The 12,554-nt window shown below is 56.8% G+C and overlaps 1 long non-coding RNA gene across 2 annotated transcripts; it reads right to left on the reverse strand.

Annotated features, from left to right (window-relative positions):
• Positions 1 to 366: 366 nt before the first annotated feature.
• On the reverse strand, positions 367 to 7,231 carry LOC138844549 (uncharacterized). 2 transcript variants are annotated; one of them, XR_011380484.1, is made up of 3 exons: positions 5,955 to 7,231; positions 4,127 to 4,174; positions 367 to 3,135 (listed from the first exon to the last, which is right to left on the reverse strand). It is a non-coding gene; the product is annotated as an uncharacterized lncRNA (long non-coding RNA). The 2 variants fall into 2 exon arrangements; XR_011380483.1 differs by having other exon boundaries at positions 4,127 to 7,231.
• Between the last annotated feature and the right edge of the window lie 5,323 nt (positions 7,232 to 12,554).

Genomic DNA, 12,554 nt, shown 5'->3' on the forward strand with positions numbered 1-12,554 from the left:
GACTTGAGGTGGGAGGCAGGGGAATTGCCAAGTTCAGTGTGTTTCAGGGAATGGTAAGAAAGCCATCTGGGTGGTAAGGGGCCATGGAAGGCTTCTGACCCACAGACTGAGGCACGCAGACTGGAACCTTGGAAGGCCCACCGGCTCTGGGAGTGCAGGTGCAGGGGGCAGGTGACGAGGCCATACTCGGGGTCCCCTGATGGGAGGGGGCAGGGTGACCAGGAAGAGTTGTGACCTTATATGAGGTACCACACGCTGTGGGCGCCACTGAGCCAAGCTTCTGAGCCGGCCAGGCTGCACGCCTCCTTTTCATACTGGAATCAGAGACACTGGGCCCCCAGGTTGGATTTGAAGGAAGACAGGCTCTTTGAAGAACAGACATGGCCTTCAACAGGCTGTTTATTAGGAAGACAGGATTTCTGTTTGGGCCTCATGCCAGATCCACGGGGCAGTCCACTCAGGCTCCTCCTTCTTTCGGCTTGTTTTCTTCTGTTTCTTCAGTAATGTGGCCCACGGTGCCAATGGCAATGGCCATGGCCATAGCCATGGCCAGGATGGGGCCAAAAGTGCCCTGGGCCATGGCCAGGAGGGGGCCCACAGTGCCCTGGGCAATGGCCAGGAGGGGGCCCACAGTGCCCTGGGCAATGGCCAGGAGGGGGCCCACAGTGCCCTGGGCCATGGCCAGGATGGGGCCAACAGTGCCCTGGGCCATGGCCAGGAGGGGGCCCACAGTGCCCGGGGCCATGGCCAGGATTGGGCCCACAGTGCCCTGGGTCATGGCCAGGATGGGGCCTACAGTGCCCAGGGCCATGGCCAGGATGGGGCCCACAGTGCCCTGGGTCATGGCCAGGAGGGGACCCACAGTGCCCTGGGCCATGGCCAGGATGGGGTCTACAGTGCCCAGGGCCATGGCCAGGATGGGGCCTACAGTGCCCTGGGTCATGGCCAGGAGGGGACCCACAGTGCCCTGGGCCATGGCCAGGAGGAGGCCCACACCAATCTGGAGGATGGCCACCAGAGCACCGTCCCTGTGGAAAGGCAAATGGGCAATGAGTTAGAGATCAGCTTTCCCTCAAGCCACCTCCCCAGGGGACTTGGGATTCCTGGCACCAGCAAGGGGTTTGGTGGCAGGCCGGGTATCCTTCATTTACATACAAACAGCCATGTCTGTGGACATGTGAATGGGTGGGTACATGCCTGCTGTGTACGTAGATATGTGCATAGGATACATGGATATATGAGAATGGGTGTATGTGAGCCCATGACCCTGAGCAAGTGCCAGACCCTAGAAATCAGGAAGAATAAAAGGTGAAGTCAGGGGCAGGCATTTGCAGTGGTTAAGATGCTGCTTGGGGGGGCTGGCGCTTTGGCGCAGTGGGTTAACACCCTGGCCTGAAGCACCGGCATCGCCGGTTAGAATCCCGGCTGCTTCACTTCCTGTCCGGCTCTCTGCTGTGGCCTGGGAAAGCAGTAGAAGATAGCCCAAGCCCTTGGGCCCCTGCACCCACGTGGGAGACCAGGAAGTGGCCCCTGGCTCCTGGCTTCGGATCGGCACAGCTCCAGCCATTGCAGCCAATTGGGGAGTGAACCAGTGGATGGAAGAACTCTCTCTCTCTCTCTCTGCCTCTCCTCTCTCTGTGTAACTCTGACTTTCAAATAAATAAATAAATCTTAAAAAAAAAAAACCTTTAAATCCTATGTTTATTAAAAAAAAAAAAAGATGCTGCTTCCTGCTAATGTGCACTGACAGCAGCTCATGGCTTAAGTGCTTGGGTCCCTGCCAACCACGTGGGATTGAGTTCCAGTCTCCTGGCTTCAGCCTGGCCCAGCCCTGGTTGTTACATTTTGTCTGTCATTTTGCCTTTCAAATAAAACAAAAATAGAGATTTTTTTTTTAAAGCTTGGGGCCAGTGCTGTGGCGCAGTGGGTTAATGCCCTGATCTGAAGTGCCAGCATCCCATATGGGTGCCGGTTCTAGTCCCAGCTGCTCCTCTTCCCATTGAGCTCTCTGCTATGGCCTGGGAAAGCAGTAGAAGATGGCTCAGGTCCTTGGGCCCCTGCACCCACGTGGGAGACCTGGAAGAAGCTCCTGGCTCCTGGCTTCGGATCGACACAGCTCTGGCTGTTGTGGCCATCTGGGGAGTGAACCAGTGGATGGAAGACCTCTGTCTCTGTCTCTATCTCTCTCTGTAACTCTGTCTTTCAAATAAATAAAATAAATCTTTAAAAAAAAAAAGAAAAAAAGCTTTATACGATTTTTTAAATGGAAGTAAAGTCAAAGCTTTCCTGCCTCAGGCAAAAGGCCTGGGGAAAGTGTGGCTTAACCTTCTGTCTTGGCTGGAACCCCTCCTGAGGCCCTAAGACCACAGAGGTTTGTTTGCCTCTTGCTACAGGGCCAGGGAAAAGGCGGGAGACTCCGCCTTGCTTCTGTGCTCCGCACTGTGGGCCTGGGGCCCTGTGAAGCCAGGCTGGAGCTGAGCCCCCACCGCAGGCACTGGAGGACTCCCCAGGTCACTTCTGCCCTTAGGGCCTGGATAGGGCTTGGCATCAATGGGGAAGAGGCTGGCTCCAGGGCTGGGGGCTTTCCTGAGGCCAGCCCCTTCCTCATCCAGGCTCAGCGATGCCTGGAACAGCCTCTTCCCACCCCGTCTGCCTCTCCCTCCGTGGCTGTTTTCCTGGCGGGGTCACAGACCCAGGCCTGGGAGCTGCATCTGCTGGTGGTGGTGGCAGGAGAGAGGGGAGGGAGGGCAGCCTCCCTTCTCGGCAGAGGCAGGTCCAGGGGGCACCTGTGGGGCAACTGGGAGCAAGCCAGCCATCTAGCAGTGCTGTGGGGGTAGCAGGAAACAGAGAAGCAGGATCGAACAGGCGGGGAAGCAGCAGGAGAGAGGACAGGTGGCTGGGGAGACAGATGGGAAAGTAGAGAGAATGCCAAGGGGAGGCTCCAGCCGTGGGGGGTGGGGGGGTGGGGTGGACAAATGCAGCAGTGCCTGCCCTGTGGGGCTGCTGCCTGAGCCCACGCCCTGCTCTTCATCTGGGGGAAGTGGTGGCTTGTTTCCCGAGGCTCTGGGGTGGAGGCTGGGGTCTGGAGGACACAGCAGCAGGGTGGAGAACAGGAGAACTTTCCTACCTTGGGACCTGTGGGAGAGGAAGCAAAGAAAAGCAGCTGCTTTGGTAATTTTGTTCTGTTGAAAACACCTGTCTTCCCCCTGGTGCTGGTTTTGTACCCACACCCCTAGCCCCAACTGAGCTCCTGAGACTTGGTCACTCGCCTGCCAACCATTCCCTCATTCACTCTCCCAACAACAGACTCATATTCAAAGCCACGCAAATTCATTAGCTCTTGCAGGAGCTGGCTCCGTCCCCCACCCCCCCACCCCCCCACCCCCCCCACCCCCCGGTGGTGTGGGGACACTTGGGAGGAGTGGGTTCCTGTCTTCACACCACAGATCATCTGCCCTCCCAACCTGGGCCAAATTCCATGACAATAGGGGAGGCACATGCAGAGGGGAACCCTGCTTCTTCTGCTTCCAACCCTACACATCCCATCCCCCAGTGTGCCCCCTTGTGGCCCACTTAGCCCAGTCTCTGCTCAGCTCCCAGAGGGGTTTGCTGGCTCCTGCTTATGAGCTTCTGGTCCCAGGTCTTGGCCTTTGTTCCTGCCTCCCGCCACTTGGAGCTCTCTCTGGCTCGACCCCATGACAACCCCCATGGGAAACCCACTTAGAAGGGCCCATCCAGCCTCCTAGCTGTGGGGCCCGTGGGCTTACTTCTGTAGTGACCAGACTAAGTGGTCTGGCGTCCTGAAGTGCTCCTCGGGGGGCAATCACCCGCTGTCTCCTGGAAGCTGGGTGGTTTTTTATGTGACCCCTAACTTCCCCAGGCCCTGTGTGCAGTGGGAAAAGCACCTGCCAGTGTCACTCCCGAGGAAGGAGACTGAGGGAGATGAAGGTTGGGTAAATTGTTCTCCAACTCTCAGGGCCTGTTTTCATTTTGGAACCCTACTGCCACCTTCCACAAACACACACACATTTTTGGCAGGCACTGAGTGTGGCTGACTGCCCAGCCTCCCCCATTTCCCCTCCTCCCTTCCTCTTCCACCCGACGGCCTCCAGGCCACTGGGCTTACCTAGGTGCATCTTTATGGAGCAAGAGCCGCGAGTGACACAAGGAACACCTGTGGTTCAACAGGCAGCATGTCAGTTGGCTGTAATCTAAATCTCAAACACTTTCCCCCGTCCCTCCCAGGGACACACACACACGCAGCCCCTTCAGAGGATGGAAGAAATAAAACTGCCTCTGGCTGGGCTTGGCACCCAGTATGGAGCTGGCACTCCACGTGCTGGGCACAGGTGTTAAATGGACACTGAAGGTTTGCCTGTGTGGTGAGCAGAGACAAGGCAGTACCATGCAGCAGCCCCTGAACCCTGTATTCCTGCACCCGACACCCCCATCCACCCCCCAAACTTACATTCATGTGTTAATTCAATTCCCCTTGAGTCTATTTCAATCACGTTAATTATTAACATTGCCCGCCTGTGTGTGCCAGGTCTTAGTACACCTGTCCCTGTGTGAACACCTGGCTCAGGGTTGGGAAGGGAAGCTGGGAGAGATCTGTGTCCCCAGGCCCCGAGGGCAGACTAGGGGTGGTGAGCAGGGGTCTCTGGTGACCCCAGGGACCCTGTGATCTTTGCCCCTGCAATCCAAGTGAATGGAAACCTTCCGGGGCCCTGCCTGCTTGCTCCTCTCTCCTCTTGCCAGGACTGGAAGCAGGAGGGAGGTCTGGGGTCTGAGCCGATCTGTCCTGCATCAATAAGATTCTCATCAGATGCAGGTCTGCCTCCATCTTACTTGGGTGTGCATGCAAGTCACAAGGGACAGCCCGGCGTGGACCCAGTGCACACACAGCATGCTCATATTCTTTTTTCACCCCCAAGTCAGGATGTAGTATGAACAAGCAGGACCAAACCCTTGCCACCAGGGCCTTCTGGTACACAAGCACACATGCTCATAGATCTGTCCCCTCCTCCCCATGCAACAGCCCCACCCCTGCCAGGCCCTGCGCCCTGCACCTCCTGAGCTATCCGTTTTCACTGACCCCTCCTTGTCCCACAATGTTCAGGTGAACTCAGCCTCTGAACTATGGCCCTGGTCCTTCCTGTCCCCTCATCCTTCCTCCCTCAATAATGAGGCTCAAAGAGACAGCTGTGGATGGACTTGGAGAGAAGGACATAAAAACAACCTCAGGGGGCCCACGTCACAGCCCAGCAGCTTCCCATCCAGCTCCCTGCGAATGCACCTGGGAAGGCGCTCAGTATGGCCCAAGTGCATGGGCCCCTGTACCTATATGGGAGACCCAGATGGAGTTCCAGGCTCCTGGCTCTTACCTGGCCCAGCCTCAGTTGGGAGTGAACCAGTGGATGGAAGACATCTCTCTCTCTAATCATCTCTCTAGCTTTCAAATAAATAAAATAAGTCTTCCCAAGAAAACCCTCAGGGCATTCAGGATCTGAGTTAGTAGTAGCAGAAAACCTAGTCCTTGGACCAACTCCCCCCAGTTCAGGGACTGGTGTTTGGGGACAGGAGTTGGCAGCACTGGAGTGGACCCAATGCAGTCCCTGCAACCCTCAGCTAAACCCCTCTGCCTGGCATCTGCCAGGCATAGCCAAGGTTGCAGGCCAATTATAACCCAGCATGGCACTGGGCCCAGGGCAGATGGGTAGACATGCAGGGAGGTACACAGGCACACAGCACACACACACACAGGTTGCACTCACTGGGAGACAACAAGACAGGCAGATGCACAAGGCGCACACAGACTTGGAGGCACAGAGACAGGTTCAGTTCAGTAGGGGTGCACACACCCCTACCCAGAGTGACCATGAGCTCACGGTAATGCAACAAACTCTGCAGACCCCGCTGCCCCCAGCCCCCAGCCTGCAGAGCCAGCTCCTTACCTGTGGAGTGCAGAGCAGGGGCAAGAAGTGCAATGCTCCACCTGGCTTCAGGTGTATTTGTATGGGATAGGGAGAGGCTGGGATGAGTCATTCATGTGCACTGGGAGGTCACGGGCAGTGGGTGCAGGGTGGATGGTGGGGGCAATGAGGAAGGACGAGCCAGTCTCACCTGTGTTATCTGCAATGGCCGCTGGAAGCAGGATGTGTGTGTGTAGGGCGTGGGGAGCGGCAGGGAGGGAACGTTCTATTAGTAGATGTGTGCTGTATAACCAAGGCAGGGTCCCCAGCCACAGGCGACTCGTGCACTGAATGCCAGGCCATGTGGGAACCGCTTCCCACACCCGTGGTAACCCGCCGACTCCTACAGAGCACAGTGACCCATCCCCTCTGCCCAGCAGTTCAGGGAGGAACTCATGACCTTCGTGGAAGGCTTGGTGGGATCCTGGCCCAGGTGTCTTCGCTCTCACTCAGTGCCCGCTGAGCCCTGTGGTCTGTGCTGGCGTCACCACCTCTAGCTCAGGGCGCTCGGCCCTGCTGGGCCCCCACAACACCCCCACCCGGCCTCCTGCAGTCAGGCCCAGGTGGCCCCTGCGAGCTCTCCTGCCCCCGGGGTCCTTTCTCCCAGTGGCCCTCTCTCCCACTGGACTCTGCTCCTCAAAGGAGGGGCCTTAGTCACCTGGCCTTCAGCAGTGCCCATAAACCCAGGGTGACTGAATAAAGAGCAGGAATCAGTTACTGTTGAGTGACACCTGGCTTCCGTTTCTATGGTAAATGTTTGTGTTTAGTTTTTTTCTCTCTTGTTTACATGTTTAGGTCTCAGCTGCCCGGCTGCCCCTCGTGCTGCCTGGCTATACTGCATCTGAAACTCCCACTGGCAGCAAGGCCAAGGGGCTTGGCTGGCCCCTGTCAGTCAAGGGCAACGACAACTCTGCAAAAGCAAACACAGAAAAGCCAAGCCCCTCGCTGCTTCCACATTTGCCTGTAAAGAGTCTGGGTGAGGGGCTGCGCTGTGGTGCGCTGGGTTAAGCCACCGTCTGCCTGCAGTGCCGGTATCCCATATGGGCTCCAGTTTAAGTCCCAGCTGCTCCACTTCTGATCCAGCTCCCTGCCAATGTGCCTGGGAAAGCAGCAGAAAATGGCCCAAGTCCTTGGGTCCCGGCATCCACCCACGAGGAAGACCCAGAAGAAGCTCCTGGCTTTGGATTGGCCCAGCTTCGGCTGATGGGGCCATTTGGGGAGTGAACCAGTGGATAGAATCTCAATCTCTCTCTCTCTCTCTCTCTCTCTCTCTCTCTCTCTCTCCCCTCCCCCACCCAACTCTGATTTTCAAATAAATAATAAATAAATATTAAAAAAAAGTCAGGATGGACTCACTGGGCTTCAACTACATTGGATTATTCACTTTCTATTTATTAGAGAGGCAAAAAGAGACAGAGTTCCCATCTGCTGGTTCGCTCCCCAAACACCCACAGTGCTCAGGGCTGGGCCAGGGTCAGAGCTAGAAGCCAGAATGCATGCAGGTCTCCCTGCGGGCGGCAGGATCCCACCACTGCCTCCAGGGTCTGCACTGAGGGGAAGCTGGAGTCAGGAGGCAGAGCCAGGAACGGATGTGCTTATCCTGGCCGTGTCCCAACTACTAGGGTAAATGCCTGCTCCCCGACATGGATTTTTATTTGTGTGTATCTCATAAATACAACATGAGGAACACAGTAATTCTTCCCACTGTACCCAGCCTCCCACCCATTCCCCCCCTTCCTCCTCCCTCTCCTGTTTAGTCCCAGAAAGAAAAAGAAATAGAAAGAAAGAAAGAAAGAAAGAAAGAGAAAGAAAGAAAACAATGGAATAAAGAAACTAAGAGACCTGTTCCTCAACAGTCTAGATAGATTAATTTTGAAATAGTAACAAATATCCTAGAGAAATGAAAACATTGGTCCTAGAGTAGGTTGTGGAATATCTAAAAACTGGGAACATCTGAAATGTCTGACACTAGGTAAATTAATAAAATGGTGGTACATGCATTTTTAAAAAGATTTATTTATTTATTTATTTGAAAGTCAGAGTTACAGAGAGAGGGGGAGCAACAGAGAGATCTTCCATGTGCTGGTTCATTCCCCAGATAGCCAAATAGCTGGAGCTGGGCCAGGCTGAAGCCAGGAACCAGGAGCTTCATCCAGGTCTCCCATGTGGGTTGCAGGGGTCCAAGTACTTGGGCCATCTTCTGCTGCTTTTCCCAGGCCGTTAGCTGGGAGGTAGGTCAGAAGTGGAGCAGCCAGGACTCAAACTGGCACCCATGTGGGATGCGGAACTGCATGCAGCAGCTTTACCTTCTATACCACAAGGTCAGCCCTAGTACATGCATTTAATGGAATACTACTCAGTCGTAAAAAGGAATGAACTATTAGTACACCCAAACATAACTGAGTCTCGAAATAATTATGTGGAATGAAAGAGGCCAGACTTAAAAAACATGCTACATAATTCTGTCTATAAAATGTTGTAAAGTTCCAGCCGGCGCCGTGGCTCAATAGGCTAATCCTCCACCTTGCGGCGCCGGCACACCGGGTTCTAGACCCGGTTGGGGCGCCGGATTCTGTCCCGGTTGCCCCTCTTCCAGGCCAGCTCTCTGCTATGGCCAGGGAGTGCAGTGGAGGATGGCCCAGGTGCTTGGGCCCTGCACCCCATGGGAGTCCAGGAAAAGCACCTGGATCCTGGCTCCTGCCATCGGATCAGCGCGGTGCGCCGGCTGCAGCGGCGGCCATTGGAGGGTGAACCAACGGCAAAGGAAGACCTTTCTCTCTGTGTCTCTCTCTCTCACTGTCCACTCTGCCTGTGAAAAATTTAAAAAAAAAAAAATGTTGTAAAGTTCCAAAACACATGAACTCATTGATAGGGACAGCAGATTACCTGGGGCTGGAGCTGTGGCAGTGGGGAGGGGGCATAAGGAGCTATCAGAAGAGTCTTGGAGGAGGGGCTGGCACAGGGGCTTCTAAAAGAAGCGCCAGTTCATGTCCCAGCTGCTCTGTTTCTGAACCAGTTCCCAACTAATACACCCGAGAAGCAGCAGAAGATGGCCTGAGCGCTTGGGCCCCTGCCACCCCCATGGGAGACCCAGTTGGAGTTGTGGGCTCCTGGCATTGGCCGCCCCCCACCCCCACCACGGCCATTGTGGCCATCCTGGGAGTAAACAAGCGGATGGAAGATCGCTCTCGGTCACTCCTCTCTTTGTCACTGCCTATCAAATAACAAAATAATGAAAAAAGAAGGGGACTGGAGGGAATTCAGGGCTTATGTTCATTATCTTGATTGCACTGGTGGTTTCTGGGAGCGTGCATATTTTGAAGCATCTACAATAAAAATGTGTGCAGTACCTCAGTTAGAGCTCTAAAAGCAAAGGTAATGAAACCACATCAGGAAATGATGTGAACAGTGCTAAGGAGGGGGTGGCAGGAAAGGCCGAGCGTCTGTCTCTGTCTCTGTTGCCAACTGTCTCACAGCATCACCGTCCTCCAATCAGCTCTTGGGGGTAAGGTTACCATCTTCCCCTTTTAGAGAGTTTCAGAAGCTAGGGTCCAGAGATTTAAAAACAAGCTCAGGCTTGTCCAGCCACGGTGCCTACAGTCTGAGTCTAGTGCCTGGGTGCCTGCTCCATCTTGGATTATCTCTTCTTTCAGGAGTGGCCTCGGTAGGGTGGGGGGTGTGGGTGGGTATTGGTACAGCCGTTGGGAAGCCAGCTGGGACGCCCGCACCCCACATCCGAGTGCCCGGGTTTCAGTCCCAGCCGTGCCTCTGACTCCGGCTCCCTGCTCATCCCACCCTGGGAGGCAGCAGGTGATGGCTCAAGTACCTGGACCCCTGCCAGCCACATGGGCGACCCAGAGGGAGTTCGGGGCTCCTGGTTTTGGCTTGGCCCAGTCCTGGCTGTTGCAGACATTTGTGGAGTGAACCAGCAGATGGAAGAGCTCTGTCTGTGTCTCTCTACCTTAACTTAAAAAACAAAAGGACTGCTCCTCTGAGAGACCACAGCCCCAGGACAGTTATGGCCGAAGGACTTTGGTTTCTGCCTACGCGGGCATTAATTCCTTCGGAGCGCACTGGCTGTGAGTCAGCAGGGAGCCAGGGCAGGAGGCGGTGGGTTGCTGGGCAGGGGCCGTGTGGTGCTGCCAGGTGCATGCTCAGGCCCGTGCTGTGTGACAGGTGAAACCAAGCCCCGTGTCCAGTGCCTGTCGTGCACGTGTAGCTGCTCTGGGGCCTGACTCCCCTGGTCTCCCCCAAGGGCTCCATCTCCCTCCCTTAGCTTCAAATTAGGAAAATGCCCACACTGAACAGAGAGGGCGCTGCAGCCCGCCCACACGGTCCCTGATCACTGGACTCAGGAGGTCATTTATGTCCCCGGTTGATAACAACTTGACGTTTGTTCTTGTCTTGAGGATTTTTCCAGAAACTGCGGGCCCTGAGCAAGAAGTCACTGACACCTGGCTGACCGCAGCCCCCTGGGCTATCACCAACATTGCCAAAGAACACGCCCTTGCTGACCAATCGCAGGAGGGCCATGAGCACTGCTGACCAACCAGGGGCCTGCGCTGCTCTGCCCCCACTTCCACCCCTAAGAACCTTCACCTCCAGCCCCTCCAAGAGCGCGGGAACTTAGCGGTACCTGCCCGGCTTCCTGCTCTGGCCTCGCGATAAACACCTGCTTCCCTCCCGACCTGAGCACAGTGATTGACTCCCTGCACGCCACGCCAGTGGGCATGGGTCTGGGGGCCCCCACAACACAGCACTTCCTGTGCCCGCCCCACCCTGCCTCACCAGCCCTCCTCTCCCAGGCGTCTCCCTCTTCTCCATCAGGGACTCTGATGCCATGACCCACCTCCACCCCCAACACACACACCCCTGTCCCAGCCTCTGGCAGGAAGCTGAAAAGAGAGGCCTAGGTCCCTGGGAGGGAAGTGGGAATGTGGGGGCTGGGGAGTGCACGGGGCCAGGGCTGTGGCTCCCAGATTCAGCCAGCCCCATCCTGCCATCCCCAGGTCAGTCCTGAGCCCCAGGTCCGGGCACGGCAGGCAGGCAGGCAGTGCAGGTCCCGAGGCCTTGGGTAGAGAGGTGGACAGAGAAGGGCCAGGGGCAGTCGGGGGCCCTGGGTGGGCCAGGAGGCCTGCAGGAGGTGAGCACCCTGGTGTCATCTGTCGTACAGTGTGGGGAGCAACTCGGACTAGACTGTTACTGGAATTAAGACTTATTCTATGCATCTGCTCTCCCACAATATGGCGCTGGGAGAGGAGTAAACAGCTTCTACGCAGCTGCCTCTCACCAACTTGAGTGATGACCGGCAGGAGCTGATCCTGCTCCTGATTGGAGGAGAGCAGCGTACTCGGCGTGCAGGTAGCAGAGTTGGGGTTGGTGGAAGAGGACTATAAAGGAGGAGAGAGACAACATGCACCAGGAACATCTAAGAGGAACATCTATCTGAAGGAACACCTGAGCAGCCCCCGAGAGAGCCGGCCGGCGGTGTGCCGCTCCCCCGCGGAAGTGGGGAAAGTGGCAGGGGGAACCGCCCTTCCACGGAGGTGGAAGGGTCGGTAGTCAACCCGGGAAGAACCAGCAGCAAACCCGGGGAGGGCTGAGTAGACAAAAGAACAGCGCAGGGTTCTGTGTCATTCCTCCGAGAAGAGGGGGAGCGACATAATGGTGCCGTGACTCAGATAGGAAGCCTAGGCAGGGTCCAGTGTCGCTCCTCCACAAAGAGGGGGAGCGACAGTACAGTGCATCTGATCATGGCCCTCTTCCCTCTGCCCGACCCTAGGATGTGGAGGGCAAACAGAGAGCCCCGGTGACAGCTGTGTCCCCTTGGCCCTCCCGGCACACGGCCTGCAGATGGACAGTGGGTGCCCACTGCGCCTGGCCCACACAGGTGGCTTCCTCGTCTGAAAGCCCCAGAGTTGGGGAAGATAGGAGCTCTCTGGGGCCACGGGAGATATTTCTGGCCTGAGAGGACTGGGGTCAGGGAGAGGGAGGACAGGGCAAGCCGACAGGCAGGCGAGAAGGTGCCGTGCAGGCCTAGAGTCGAGGCCCAGAGGTGCAGTCCCAGCCCCTCTGCCACCTCCAGTGCTTGTCATCAGAGCTGGGCTGTTCCGCCACCTCCAGTGCTTGTCATCAGAGCTGGGCTGGCTGGCAGGGTGCACCTTGTCGTGTCCCTGGAGGGATGGCGGCAGGGGTAGCCGCCCGGGGAGCCGTGCTGGGAGGGTGGCGCAGGCCCTGGCGGTGGGCCTCGGGGATTCTGGGGTGGTGGGGAGTGCTCCCATCCCCAGAGACTCCAGGACAGGTCACGTCCCCTGGTCCCCCAGGAGATGCCAACAGCACCTGTCTGTGCTGGCTAAGTCAGATTTTGGAGGCCATCACGTGTGTGAGGGCTTTGTCCGTGTCAGCTGGGAGTGCGAGGTGTGACTGCTGTCTGTGTCAGCACTGCTGACCCATCTGACTCTGCCTTGTCCTCCCCTGGCTCCGTGTGCTGCGGCACTGCCTGCCGGCGGCCTACATATCACTCGGAGCCCGTCACTGACAGCCGCGGAGAGCCTGCCCCGCCTCCTGCAACACCCGCCTTCC

The sequence above is a fragment of the Oryctolagus cuniculus genome, chromosome 12 (assembly GCF_964237555.1).
Source record: "Oryctolagus cuniculus chromosome 12, mOryCun1.1, whole genome shotgun sequence".
NCBI classification, from domain to species: Eukaryota; Metazoa; Chordata; class Mammalia; order Lagomorpha; family Leporidae; genus Oryctolagus; species Oryctolagus cuniculus.